This window comes from Peromyscus maniculatus, chromosome 12, assembly GCF_049852395.1.
Source record: "Peromyscus maniculatus bairdii isolate BWxNUB_F1_BW_parent chromosome 12, HU_Pman_BW_mat_3.1, whole genome shotgun sequence".
Classification (NCBI taxonomy): Eukaryota; Metazoa; Chordata; class Mammalia; order Rodentia; family Cricetidae; genus Peromyscus; species Peromyscus maniculatus.
Window position 1 is genome coordinate 76,237,249 of NC_134863.1, and position 14,486 is coordinate 76,251,734.

The following is a 14,486-nucleotide window of genomic DNA, read 5'->3' on the forward strand; positions in this document are numbered from 1 at the left end:
AATGATGAAATTGATCAGCAATTAATAGGAAATGTGCTAGAAGCATCATAATTTCATAAAACACCATGCTAACAGCAAATGTTTGAAGAAATATTTTTTCTATCACTTGGCAATAAGCCAAGGAAATTATAAAGAAATGTCCTGCTTGTTCTTTGTATAACAAACTCCATTGTGTGCAGGAAGCAACCCAAAAGGTACCCCAAGAAATGAAATTTGGCAAATGGATGCATTTCATTTTGCAGAATTTTGAAAATTAAAGTATGTGTGCCATACTAAATGCAGGATTGCAATTGGCAACTGCTTTAAGTTCTCAAAAGGCTAATTCTGTGATTACAAATTTATTAGAAGTTATGGTTATTATGAGGATACTTGTACAAATTGAGACTGATGATGCTCCATCATATCTCTCTAGTAAAATGAAACAGGTTTTTGCATATCACAATATAAAGAGTATTACAGGTATACTACACTATCCTACAGGACAAACAGATATAGAAAGATCTAATTGCCCTTCAAAAGATGTGCTCAACAAATAGAAGGAAATAATAAAGCCCCCCCCATCCCAGGGATAGATTGCACAATGCTTTATTAACTTTAAAGTTTTTAAATGCTAATGAGAAAAGAACAGTAGTTGAGGAGAAACACTGGATAGAAGAAAGTTAAATCAGCCTGTATATTTAAAAGAGGGGTTAACCTCAGAATGGAAACCTGGATATGTGTTACATTGAGGAAGAGGTTTTTCCTTTATTTCCAAAGGTGAAAAAAAGCTGTGGATACCATTGAGATTGATGATTAGATTTGAGCAAGAGAGACTCTTGAATAAAGAGGGGCAATAGTGCATCAGACAGTCATTCAATCTCAACTAACTTATAAAGACTAACAAATGCCTTTCATTTGATTTGAAAAAAATAAAACTAAAAAATAATATTTTTGAATAATTTACCAAATTCACACTTGCCTTACTGGCATGAAATAAAAAAAAAAAAGGTATCTTTTCTGTTTGATATTTAAAAACACAGCTAAGAAATTGAAAAGAAGTTTATTTTAAGTAAATTCAATGAGTTACTAAAGTTCAAATTTGTTTTCTAAATCTCTAAGAGTTGGAGTGATATAGAGCTAAGATAAAATATTTGAGCAGGGTATGATAGACCATGACTTTAATGCCAGCAGAGACAGGTAGACCTCCATAAATTAGTTGTTTTCTAAATTCTAGAGTTACAGTGAACAAGATGTTGGTGAGGCATGCCTTTAATCCCACTACCCAGGGGCAAAACTCAGATACAGCTTCTAATTGGTATGGTTCCACACTAGAAAAATCACATACCATATTTACAGATTATTATAAAAATCCTTTTACAGGCTTCCTAGAAAGGCAGCTGATTCCCAATGGGACAGGAATGAAGAGCAGCTTTGCAACTGCCAGTAAGCCCTAATCTGTGCATGCAACCCTAACCAATATTGAACCAAATGATACTATATTTATGGATGAATTGGCAACTGGGGACTCTTCATAAAATTAAAAGGAGCTCACCAACATTTTTTCTGTTGGCTTCTGTTGCAAATGTTTTCCATACACAGAGAATAAATATTCTTTCTTTGGAAAACAAATCCAGACATTTTACAAGGCATGGAGAACCTTATATACTCAGTCATTGCCAACCACCCTATAGTAAAAAGGGCACCCTTCACTATGATGGCTTAGATCTGTTCAAAGGTGGACTCCTTCACAGGTTTGGGCATGGAAGAAAAGGTATTACAGTGGAAATGGTACCTTTCTGAATTACTTCAAGACCAAGATGTGGTAGTAAAAATGTCTTGCCTTCTCATGCCGAGGAAATAGCTCAGTTGCCTATTCTAATCCTCATCCCTAAACCACTCACCCCTCCCCCAAAAGAGGCAGCTTTAGAACTGTGGGGACTAATGAAATGGTCACCAAATTTGACTAACAAATTATTTATTGATGGTTTATCAACCACTGATAGAACCAAAACTAAATGAAAAGTGGCAGCCTACAGACAAAGAGATGGAATGGCTATCACTGAGGAAGGAACCAACAAATCAGAACAACACGCTAAAGTAACAGCAGCACTGTTGGTGATAAGACAAACATAAGGAAGGCCAAAGGAAAATCTATATCTTCTCCAATTCTCCATGCATGTGCAATGGTATAGATACATGGTCATCAAAATGGAAAATTACTAACTGACAGATAAATGGCAAAGATATCTTGTCATGGGAAGCATGAATGGAAATGGCAAAACCTAGCAAAACTTAGCAAAGACATCAAATTTTATGCATCTCATACAGGCAAGACAGATAAGACATCTGGAAATATTGAAATAGTGGACAAATTGGCATCAAGTTTAATTAAGAGTAGAATAGTAAAATTTTCCAGGGAACAAATGTTATTTATTTGTTGGTGTTATTTACGGGGCATGAGAAAACACTAGATATGGTGGAAACCACTATAAGAGTTTCTATTAGGGAAGTGAAAGGGTGGGGGTGGGTAGGCCTACCAAAAAGAAAGGTGCAGGAGGGCGGGAGGAGGGGGTCGTGTGCTACCTCTAGTAAGAAAGAGAGAGAGAGCAGGGAGCAGTTAGAATCTGCTCTTATAGATCACCTCACACATGCTTATATGGGCTGACATAGCTATGCCACACATGCGCATAGATTACATGATCACACTGTGTGCAGGTTACGTGACCATGCTGTGCACAGATTACATAGGACATAAGGCCCTGGAGTGACTTAAGCATTTTGCTTGATTGCTGACAGCAAACACACAGTCATGTGACTCCAGAAGTGGCTAGGTATAATAGAAACAAATTCAGAATAAATTATCAAAAATGATAGATTATACATTTGAAAAACTTGAAAATTTACCCCAACACCAAAAAAAAGGGGGAGAGTGGGGGGAGATGGGGGGTGGAGAGCCAAATTAAACCAGGACAACCCTATGAGAATACCTACTAGAAAGAATCCATAGCCAGACAGTGGTTCACACCTTTAATCCCAGTACTGGAGAGGCAGAGGCAAGTATATAAGATTACAATGATTTAAATTTATTAGCTGCATGCAAAGGCAGGCTGAAATTCAACATAATTGTGCTTTGTGATCTGAAAATAAATACACTTAAACCTTGAATTTATATATAAGGAGAAAGGAGAATATAGGTATATTTGTCCACATGTATTAAGGTATATTTAGTTTGAAATTTTCAAAAGAATTTTTTCAATTGAAAGATAATACTTGTTGCCAAAAATCATTTTGCCCCAAGAAAGATATAACCTGCCAAAAAAGGAACACCCCCAGATTTAGGGTTGTGACAGAGTTTTGCTTTTATCTTTCCAGGAGAATAAAAGTAACCAACTAAGAAATGTGGAGACCACTGGACAAGCGAAACATCTGAAGAAAAAGGACATATCACCAGGAGAAAATGTCCCAAGAAAAAGAGTAAATTGGACCAGTTGTATAACTCATCTCCAGCTGACTAGCCTGAAATTCTGGTTCAGAGCCCCAGGCTAGGAGGAGCACAATGCCACCGTCTTACCCAAGGGACTAACCTTTCTCACTGGACAACCATGAGATGTTCTGCATAGACAGAGGGCACCTTAGGGCTGACTGATATTTTCCACCTCGCCAGGATCAGCAATAAGCTGTCAAACACCACCCAAACATTAGCTTCAGACTACAAACTGCTCAGGATGTTGAAATTGCTGAGTTTATATGAGACTGACATGAGCATTTTACAGAACTTTGACCTCAAAAATACTTAATCCTAAAACTGCCAAATACAACCAAGCTAGACATTGTGGAAAGCTTGGCAGGAATAGCTTCATTGTTGTGAATAGTTTTACTGTGTTCAAGTTAAAACCTTCCTTTTACTTAGACAAAAAAAAAGGGGGGATGTTGCAGGATATTTGATCACACTGTGAACCCTGAGATTGCATTATTTATGGAAAACCCTGTTTTTAGTTGTGGTATGGCTCAGCCCTAGCACACACCTTTTATCCAAGAGCTTTCTGTTTGAATATTGTAAACAGGATTAAATAAAGTCAACCATAGGTCAAGAGGTGGAGCAGGCAACCAGTTGACAGGAAAAAAAAAAAAAACATAGAGAATAAGAAGAAGTCAGGAGGATGGGTAGAGAGATGCGTAAGAAGTGGAAGGGAGGGACATTGAGTTTGAGGAGTTTTGTTTGAGAAAGAATTTTGTAGGAGAAAGGCTTTTTTTCTGGGATGATGTCAAAGGAGGAAGCAGCTGGGCACTCTCTCTGCCTCTCTGAGCTAGCAGGCTTTCACCCCAGCATCTGGCTCGCGAGTCTTTTATTGGTAAAATCAAACTATAGAGACTTAATCAAAACCAACACTGTTTTGAGATTTCCTCTGCCTTGGGAATTAATCCAAAACTCTTCACTTTAGCTTCAGGCAAACTTTTTGGACAAGGGCAAAAAAATAGCCAAAATATTCTTGACCAAAATATCACAAGAACAATCTCTAGGCCATATATTGATGTTCTCCTCTAAAACCTCTTGAGCCAGCTTCCCACAGTTCATCAAACCACATTCGGCACCACTGTCTTCCATGTTCCTACTAATAGCACTTAAAGTGTTCAACTGCTTTTCTAATCCATAGTCCCCAAGTCCATATTCCTTCAAACAAAAACATGATCTGACCTATGCATGACAGCAATACTGCACACCCTGGTACCAACTTCTGTCCTCATTGTGGTGTCTACAGCCATGAGAGAGACACTCTGACCACAGCAAATGTTACAACGGAAAATATTTAATCGTGGTGGATCGCTTACATTTCAGAGATTCAGTCCATTATTATCATGGTGGAGCATGGCAGCATGCAGGCAGACATGGTGCTGGAGAGGCAGCTGCTACATGTTAATATTCAGGCAACATAAAGTAGATTGTCTCACTACATGTGGCTTGAGCATATATAAGACCTCAAAGCCACCTCCACAGTGACACGCTTTCTCCAAAAAGACCACACCCACTCAAAGCCACGCCTCCTAATAGTGACACTCCCTCTGAATTTACGGGAGTGAATTACACTCAAACTAGCACAGATGGGATTCTGCAATCTATTGTAAATGTTCCCGGTGACTATTGTGCACCCTTTCTACTGAAACCTGAAAATACTTAGATTCCTTCTAAGTATTTCTAAGTCTTTGAAATATGATAGCCTGGAAATGAAGAAGTCCCTGTGTGGATTGCTTCCCTGTATGTATGGCCTAAGTTGAGTAGTCACCCATGTAGAGATTTTTATATAAAGATCATGTGGGTTAACCAGACCATCAGGAATTGAGATCACACTGACTTGAAGAGTTATTGACTCTGGCATATGGCATAGGTTTCAATCTGAGGCCAGAATTTATGGACTGCTTAAACATACATTTTTAACTTCTAGGAACTCAATGTTTTCATGGTAACAAACACAGTTGGAAGCCTGAAAGGGCTTAATAAATTTGGTAGCCTTGGCAATGGATACAGATGATTACCTTAAATGATGTAGAACATAAGAGGACTGTTACTAATTGTGGAGAATTCAAAGTGAAAGAATATAGCTGTTGACTGCATTTGAGTAGAATCTAAAATTAATAAATTGGTGAGAAATGCTCTAGCCACCATCATATTGAGCAAAAAAATAACAATTGTTAACTATCAAATTTTTCTTTCTAATTGAGAGAATGTTTAAGTAATCTCAGAACACGTCCCCTCAGAACAAGCCATCGTTGTCTTATAAAGACAATGTCTTTGCTACCAGAAACCATATTTATTTATTCATTTAGGTCTTTTCATATTATTTAATTCCTCTTGAGTTAACACTAAACATGGTCATTGTGATCAGTGAGTCTTTGTAAAGTAGCATGATTGCTTGTACCTAGACATGGTAGTAAAAACCTCCAAATGAAATTCCTTGACTAGAAGTGGTCTCTTACAATGGGGTAATGATTACAAGTTCTTGCTTCACAGGGAGAAATGAAATCCCATTCAGCTTTTACTTCTATATGGTTGAATGCTGGAACTCCAGAAAAAGATTCCTGTCAAAAGGACATAAAGTCTCTCCATTTGACACCTGGAGATTTAATTCTGAGAGCTAGCATGGCAGTCTGCTAAGATCTGACTCAATCAACGCATTGGTTTCATCACTTGATTTGGTAATGACGGTGATTACCAAAGGGATAAAAAATTGGAACAACCAAGGAAAACCCACATGGATGTTGTTAAACTCATTTGTTATAGTGTATATAGAATAAATAAAAATTAAAGTTGGATATGCTCACAGAACTTCACATTGATATAAATATACTTTTGTTCTTCCCTTAAAATATATAATTAAATGATTTAAAAAAGGTAAAAAGTGAATATAAGGTATATTATGCTGATAGAAATGCTGGCCTTTGGTCTTATAATTTTGATTCATTTTCTTTTTTCCAGTGAGTGTTATTAACTATTTATATGGGCCTAATGCCAAATATAATATTAGTAACTCAAAGAGTCATAGTACAGCCATGTCTTTGCTTCACATAAATTCAGACTTAATAGAAAGAAGTAAACATGACCTAATAATTTTAAGGCAGTCTAGCATAATTGTTACAGCACCAGAATGGCATTTGCATATATAAATACATATTTGGGGTTCAGTATATTGGCTGAATTTATCTTACCAGAATAAGGGATAATGGTTTAATAGCATTATGGTGATATTTTATTTGTGCTGAAATGTGATTTTATTTGTATGTTAATAAATAAAGTTGCCTGGGGGTCAGAGCTAGTAGCATTTAGCAGAAGTCTGGCACTGGTAGCACATGCCTTTAATCTGATCACATGGCAGGTAAAGTCCCTTTGTGTTCAAGGACACAGTCAGCATAGTGACACACGCCTTTAATTCCAGTACCAACCTCAGAGACCTGGAGGTCTGTATAGACAGGCAGTGACAAGGAAGTCATGTGGTTGGGTTTAGAACCAATGAGAAGGAAGAACAGAAAGGCAATAAAAAGACGGGTCACACGGGAGAAGGTCTCTTTCTCTCAGGGGAAGGACGGTGGTGACTGGTAAGCTAAAGACTATTCACTAGTGCTCTGACTTCTTGGGCTTTTAACTCTTTATTTGGCTCTGTGTTTTTTATTTAATAAGACCATTTAGAATTACATCTATAAAGCATACACTATGGAAACTTGGGGTGACAGTTCACACCAACTAATCCAACACAATGTACTCAGAGCCCAGGGGCTGACTAGAGGGGCCAGACAAATGAAGAAAAGCATTAAAAAGCAGGGCTAAGCAGAAATGGAGAAGCCATCATGGCCCTTCACAAAACAAAAACAATTCACATGGACTATCTTCTAATGAATAACAAAAAAAAATCACTCAATAAAAGTAGAAAATATAAAACTTTCCATGAAAAGAAGAAATATTTGTTGAAAATGAAAGCAATCATATGACCATAAACCAACACAAAACTTAAAATTCCATTTTACAGAATCACAAGCTCTTCTTGCTTAGGTCATAGGCAGCTGTGATAATTCAAAATCACAAAGACACTAAACAGAAAGAAGTCTAACTAGGTCAGAGATGTAGGTCACTAATCATCTGATGCTTTCTTAACGTTCTGAGGACTAATCCTTCCAGTATGTGGAATTTGGGGATTGTCTTTTCTGCTAATTTTAGCATAACAGAAAAGTAAAAATAAAGCAAACCTTTGAAACTAAGAGGTGGTATGGAATAGTGGACATTTCAGTAGGTTTGGCCATTCATCCGTAGATTCACTGATGTAACAAACCATCAATATTGACTAATATTTTACAAATAATGACAATATTCTTTCAGTAAAGTACACATCAGTGGATGTTGTACCAGCTCCTTTGACTACTGTCCTTCCCACTTCCCAATATAAGGTACTCAGTGTGGCAAACAGAGTCTAGAGAATCACCTTGCCAGTTAACCAGAGAGAAAGACATTATGCCTTAGAAAAGGGAATGTTGTTAACTCAAAATGAGTACATATATATATATATATATATATATATATATATATATATATATTAAAGTTTTGAAATTATAATATAATTTCATTCCTCCCTTCACTTTCCTCCCTCCAAGCCCTCCCATATATCCCTGCTTTCTCCCTTTCAAATTCATGGCCTCTCATTTCATTAATTGTTATTGTATGTATGATTAGATAGAAAGATAGATAGATGCATAGATAGATAGATTGATTGATTGATAGATAGATAGATGATAGATAGATAGATAGATAGATAGATAGATAGATAGATAGATGATAGATAGATGATAGATAGATAGATAGATAGATAGATAGATAGATAGATAGATAGATAGATAGATAGATATTTGTAAAAATAACCTGCCCAGTCAGTATAATTTTACTTGTATGTATGTTTTCAGGAAAGACCATTTAGCACTGGATTCAATTTTTTTTAATCTTCACATTCCAGAATGTGCTGTCATTTTGACTTTTTAGAATTTTGTACTATGTGCTCTAAAAGGCTTCCCATTCATAACGACCTTAATTACCACGACGATATGTTGTGCTAGCTTTATAAAATGTGATGTCTTCAATTTTAGGACACTGTGTTAAAGTATGTCAGATTAGCTATAATGTAGCATGAAAAATAAAATATAACTGTATATTCTTAGATAATTACTTTAGGTTTTGCCTCATCTGTGTGTGTGTGTTGCTTACTATTCCACATAGAAGGTGTTGAGTGTTAAATTTAAGCAATAGAAAAGACATTATGATCATGAGGAAATAAGTTTCAGAAACCTTTTAAATGTATTGTTCTGAAGTTCCAGAATTGCTGTGGGATGATCGGTATGTCAAATTGCTCTGATTGGTCAATAAATAAAACACTGATTGGCCAGTGGCCAGGCGGGAAGTATAGGCGGGACTAACAGAGAGGAGAATTCTGGAAAGTGGAAGGCAGGGAGAGACACTGCCAGCCGCAGCCATGACACGCAGCATGTGAAGACACTGGTAAGCCACGAGCCATGTGGCAAGGTATAGATTTATGGAAATGGATTAATTTAAGCTAGAAGAACAGTTAGCAAGAAGCCTGCCACAGCCATACAGTTTGTAAGAAATATAAGTCTCTGTGTTTCCTTGGTTGGATCTTAGTGACTGTGGAACTGGCAGGTGACAGAGATTTGTCCTGACTGTGGGCAAGGCATGAAAACTCTAGCTACACAGAATAGCCTTTGGTTTGGCTCTGCTGCTGGAGAACTTTAGACATGTATAAGAAATCTGTGTAGCACTCATCTGTGCACTGACTCACCATCAGACCGGCATTTAAAGTCCCTCTGTGAAGAAGTTAGCTATTACTACAAGTTAAATTATTTTTCCAGTTGGATCACTATAGTCAAGATTTGGTTTATGATTCAATATCCTTCAATGCAATTAATTTAACAAAGAAATTATCAAGCTTAATTCTTCCCTTAGTAATATAACAAGTTTACATACTACAACTTGACCTCTCTAAATAACAGGAAATAATAATAAAATATTATGTGTACATTTATATATCTTCAAAAGTACTAAACAACTACTAAACTGTTAGTGTTAGAGTCTTAGAAAATAAAAGGAAAGAAATTAAGCCTTAAAAATGAATTTGTCTAACCTCCTAACCATTGTTTGGCAGATCTTAAGTGATGCAAGAAAGAAACCTAACTGAAGAAAGTAAGTCATTTTAGAAGATAGGAAGAAATTTTAACTTTCTCATGGGGTTGGGGACAATAACAAAAAGATTAACTTCTTGAAGTCCTTTGGAAGTCTTTAATCAAAGGTCATAATACATGCTGAGAAATGGACCTGCTTTCTAAAACTAAAATTCAGCTTCAAACCAGTTCGTTCCTACTATAGATTAAGACAATCTTTAACTACTCTAACTCTGCCAAAAGAAAGACTAAATTCTCCTGGAGTACGGGAACAGTAGCCAGACCCTCAAATGATCTTGACCATATACAGAATGTATGATATCCAGTAATAAATTATCAGATATACAAAGGAAATTTACCAAAGGATTGAAAGAAAAGACAAATCATACGGTATTTAAAACGAGTTAATAGAGATAATCTTTACAGTAGTTACAATGCATCAGATTAATAAAGTTAATACAATGGATGACAAGATACATTTTAGACATGCCCCATTGGAATGAGTGGCATTGTCTCAGTTCTACCTGGTAGTACTAGAAGCATGAGACCAGCTTCAGGACCAGTCTTAGAAAAATGAAGGACTGGACTGAAGATATTAACAAACTGCTTAACACTAGTCTACCTAGAACAGAGAATTCCTAAGTTGGATGGTAGATAAAGAGGAAACAACACTGAAAATAATCTACCATGGTTTAGCAGGTGAATTGCTGCATTGGAAAGAAGGAATACAGTGACTGGATGGGAGCACATTCTGGTGTGTCTGTAATGTTCTACCACTTTGAAATGAATGTTTCTTATGAGGAAAACAACTTACAATATCATACATATAAGAATCAATGAAGCTTGTGATTTGTGTACAGTGTTGGTTACCTTTCCAATAACATAATCAAGATGTAAGATAATCAATATATAATAAAGAAAATTTTCTGTTTAGAGGTTTCTGTTCGCCGTCAAGAGGACCCATCACTTTTATGACACACAACACGGCTTATGTTATTGTCAGTGAGCGGAAGGGGCAGAACATCATGGAAAAAGTCTTTATTAGATTCTGCTGGGAGCTCCTGTAAAAACCAAAAATGTGGGGGCTGGAGAGATGGCTCAGAAATTAAGAGCACCAACTGCTCTTCCAGAGGTCCTGAGTTCAATTCCCAGCACCCACATGATGGCTCACAACCATCTGTAATGAGATCTGGCGCCCACTTCTGGGTACATAATAAATAAATAAATCTTTTTAAAAAATGTGAAAGTTACATATTGACAATATATAATACCACAGAGCACATTCCCCCAACCCAAAAGGAAAATAAAAAGAAGGGAACTGAGAAAAAGCAAGACCAAATACCAACAGAGTAAACATCCAGGATGTCTGGCATCCTAGAATGCTGTGGCAGGATGAAGGCTCCTCGGGGCCTCAGCTATCAGGTCCATATAGCTAGCAGTGTCGGTTGCTTCCTCCCTTTGGCTAGCTTTATGCACTGCCTACAGCTACTTCAAGCAGAGGGTCCATGGTTCTGGAATGTTTAGCTTTCTTGGTTCCCACTTCAGCTGCCGTCTCTACCACAGCTTCATCAATCTCCCACACAGAAGCTGCTAACAGTAATGACAAGCCCTGCCATACAATTCTTGGCCACTCAAGTTTTCCTCTGAAATTGGGTGAAACCCTCCATGACCTCATAACTCTTGCATTCTACATGCTGAACACGGACAAGGCCAAGGTCTGCCATCAGCATGAGCTTTGCTTTGTGACTTCGGCTGAGGGAGTATTTGTCAAGTCAGATCTATTCTTATTCACCAGAACAACTGACCCCTGAGCATCTGAGATAGTAGGATTATAATCACCTTTTCCAACTTGAAAAACTATAGCAGTATAAGAGATTAACAAACAATAATTCAATAACTGAAAACTTGATCCACTATATAGTTAGTAAACTATGGCCTATGAAGGAAATTGAAATCACAGCCTACAGATTTAAAAATCGAGCTCTGTAAGCCCAGTAATGTAACTTTTTCATTTTTGGAAGAGCAATGGAAAGTATGGAGGACCTTGTTTCCTTGGTGTCTTCCATCCCCATTGGCTCTTACGCTCTTCCTGCCTCCTCTTTCCCGGAGTTCCCTGAGCCCTGAGGGAAAGAATTTGTTGAAGACATCTTTTTCTTAGGACTGAGAGTTGCAAGGTCTCTCACTCTGTGTACATTGTCCAGAGTGGGCCTATGTGTTTGTTCTCATCTGATGCAAGAGGAGGCTTCCCTGATGATGACTGAGCAAGGCACTGATACATGGGTATAGCAGAATGTCATTAGGAATAGCTTTATTGCTGTTTTCATATAGCAGAATAGCAGTAGGTATTTCTTGTGCTTTTCCTTTGGCTCCCTTTTTCTGGTTTGTTTTGGGTTTTTTTTTCCTATTCTATTTTGTTTATTTTTATTTTATCTTGTTTTATTGTTGTTGTGTAGATGCCTCTTTGTATTCTAATGAGAGAGAGAGAGAGAATGGGTGCTGTGGATGTTCTGTATGTCCTGTGGGAGCCCGTTCTTGGGTTCCCCATGGCTTTACCCAGCAGGTCCGCATAGAGGATGATTAGGACCATGGGCCTGAGTGCAGGTGTCTGAGATGGTCTGCACTTGGCTGTGCTGTGGAATGGTCTGTATGTGAAGTTGCTCTGATTGGTCAATAAATAAAACACTGATTGGCCAGTGGCTAGGCAGGAAGTATAGGCGGGACTAACAGAGGAGAAATAAAAGAACAGGAAGGCAGAAGGAGACGCTGCCAGCCACTGCCAGGACAAGCAGCATGTAAAGATGCCGGTAAGCCACGAGCCACATGGCAGGGTATAGATTTGTAGAAATGGATTAATTTAAGATATACGAACAGTTAGCAAGAAGCCTGCCATGGCCATACAGTTTGTAAGCAATATAAGTCTCTGTGTTTACTTGGTTGGGTCTGAGCGGCTGTGGGACTGGCGGGTGACAGAGATTTGTCCTGACTGTGGGCAAGGCAGGAAAACTCTAGCTACAAATGGGTGTGGATTTTGGTGGGTGGGCAGGTGAGGAAGAGCTGGGAAGAGCTGGAGAGGGAAAAACTGTAGTCAAAATACATTATGTGAAAAAAATTTATTTTGATTTTTAAAAATGTGATATTAAAAAAGTGGGCAGGGATACTGAAGAGATGGCTCAGCAGTTAAGAGCACCTGCTGTTCTTGCAGAGGACCAAAGTTCCCTTCCCAGCATGCCCAGGGGACAGTGCACAAACTCCTATGATTCCAGTTACAAGGGATTCAATGCCATTTCTAACCTCTGTAGGCACTCACACACATGGGAGCCTATACATGCAAAGACATATACATACACATTTATACACACATATATACCTCAATAAAAAAATAAAACTTCTAGAAGCAAAAAGAAGAATATATGTAAGGAACTTTTTACTACCATGCCATTTACAGATGAGTTTACCTAATTTGACATCAATCTTTGCTACTTTTCCTTCAGTACATAAAAAGAGAAAAGGAAAGAATCCTTGGAAAATGCTAGAAACCATATGTAATTTTTTTTGTTTATGCATACCTGTCTAGGTCATAAGAAACCAGAAATTTAGCCAAATACCAATCTATATGTCAGTGACAGTATTTTTAGGGGGAAAAACACTTAAATCAGTAGAATTTAGGCAAAGAAAATTATCTTTTGTAATTTGGTGAACTTCTTCCAATCAGTTGAAGGCCTTAACAGAAAGGAAGCCAAGGTCCACTGAGTCAGAGAGCCCTGCTGGACAGCATTCACACTCAAGCTATAACATCTCATCTTCCTGAATCTCCATCATGCTTCTCTATCCTATACATTTTAGACTTTCTAGTCTCCATAAGCCTTAAAATGATATATAGTAAATAAACCAATGAAGATTATTATAATGTTAGGGCCCTACTTTGATGTGTACATCAAAGTATCATGTTATATTACTTAAGCATATAAAATGTTCATAATGAGCATGTAGCTCACAAAGGGGACACCAAATGTAGCTAATTATAACCCCAAAAGCAGGAAAAATTATAAGTTTTCTGGATTTGTGACAAGCAGTAAAACTAACTGCAGAGAGAATATTAATCACTGTTTTCCAATAATTTCAAGAATTCAAGATGAAATTGAGAGACTTGGAGTTTTTGATATTTATCTTTATTTTATGTATTTGGGTGCTTTGCCTGAATAAATATCTATGCATCATGTACCTGCCTAGTGACCACAGAGGCCAGAAAGGGCATTTGATACTCTGGAACAGAAGTTACAGATAGTTGTGAGCAACCACAAAGATGGTGGGACTTGAACCCAAATCTTTTGGAAGAACACCCACTACTCTTAACTCCTGAGGTATCTCTCCATCCCTGAGACTTTGCATTTAATACCCCAAGTACAAAGTCCAAATAAAGAGAAGCAGATAAATCCTTTTAATGTTCTCTTAGTTTCTTCTCTACTGCTATGATAAAATATACTGGCAAGGGCAATATAAAAGAGAAAGGATTTTTTGGACTAAAGACCAAGGCAGTCTGTGGGTTGATTCATCCCTAACAGGCTTGAGGGCCAACTGGCCCAAACCAGTAAAATAGATACCTTCTGAGAGCTAACTTGGGTCTGCCTAAGGGCCTTAGCAACAGCAGCTGAGACATGATCTGGAGATGACCTGGACCAATGAGAGGCAGCCATGTCACACCAGCAGATGCATATTCATCAGACATTCCCCCAGAGTGGGGTGGAGGGTATATAAGGCTTGCCTCTTCCTGAATAAACTGAGCTTGTTGTTTCAACACT